General features: G+C 38.7%; 1 protein-coding gene across 25 annotated transcripts in view; it reads left to right on the top strand.

Moving 5' to 3' along the window:
• Kalrn (kalirin RhoGEF kinase) overlaps nt 1-1,310 on the top strand; it is a 700,573-nt gene that overhangs the window by 338,254 nt on the left and 361,009 nt on the right. The window lies entirely within an intron of this gene.

The raw sequence follows: 1,310 nt of genomic DNA on the forward strand, positions 1-1,310 counted from the left end.
GTGTGTGTGTGTGTGTGTGTGTGTGTGTGTGTGTGTAGGGAAGGAAGACCAAGGCTGTGGCTTTGGCGTTTGATGAAAGTATGTTGTTAATAACCTGTAGCTACTGGGCTGTCTTCCAGCCCAGTACAAGGAGATCTTTGTCCTCTTGTGGCTAATGGACTCCCAAGTTTATGGTCTTGAAAGAAAATCTTCCTACAATCATGATTTGAAATGTCTTGTCCATGAGGTGGTGCTGGCATATTCCCAGCAGTATTATTCATAATAGCCCAAGGTGGAAACAACACATATTTGCAAGTGGATAAACAAAATGTTCTATATGCATATAATGGATTCTCATTCAACTTTAAAAAAGGGAGGAAATACTAGCAGGTGGTAGAGTGTTGATGAACCTTGAAGACCTTTTGCTAAGGGAAATAAACCAGTCATGAAAGGATAGATACTGTGTGATTCCACTTCTATCTAGAGTTCCTAGTGTAACCAAATTCATAGAGTCAGAAAAGAATGGTAGTTGTCAGGAACTGGGAGAGCAAGGATATTATTGTTTAATAGTTGTAAAGTTTTAGTTTTGCAGGACGAATTCCTGAGATACATGATTATGATGGTTATACAATGAGCACAGTTATTAGCACACAGTTGTATATCTAAACACAGTAAAGTTGGGGCTGGAGAGATGGCTCATTGGTTAAGACCACTGGCTGCTCTTGCAGAACACCTAGGTTTGGTTCCCAGCACCCATACGGTGGCTAACAATGGCCTAGTTCCAGGGGATCTGATGCTCTCTTCAGGCCTTCATAGGAACTGCAAGCACAGGTGCTCACACTTACATACCGTGTAGGCAAAACACTCATACACATAAAAAACTAAAAATGAATAAATAAATGAATAAAAATTTTTAATAGGATTTCTGGGTATGGTGGCACATTCCTCTAATCCCAGCCCTTGGGAGGCAGAGGCAGGTGGATCTTTGTGAGTTCAAAGCCAGCCTCATCTACATAGAGAGTTCCAGGCCAGAGAGGGCTATATAGTGAGATTCTGTCTCAGAAAAAAAAAATCAAAGAAAGAAATAGTAAAAGTTGTTTCATGTTGTGTATATCTTTTCATAATTTTAAAAATACTGTATTTTCTATTCTTTGAAAATTTAATATGTGCATACATGCATGTGATGTATTTTGGTCATATTCATCCCCACTCCTCCCCTAACTCCTCTCAGATCCACCCTCACCCTCTTTTTTTTTTTTTTTTTTTTTTTTTTTTTTGGTAGAAATGAAGTAAAATCTTTTGGCATTTCCTAACTAGGTAGTGCTGATTCT

This window comes from Nannospalax galili, unplaced genomic scaffold (genome assembly GCF_000622305.1).
Source record: "Nannospalax galili isolate Female #2095 unplaced genomic scaffold, S.galili_v1.0 scaffold18, whole genome shotgun sequence".
NCBI classification, from domain to species: Eukaryota; Metazoa; Chordata; class Mammalia; order Rodentia; family Spalacidae; genus Nannospalax; species Nannospalax galili.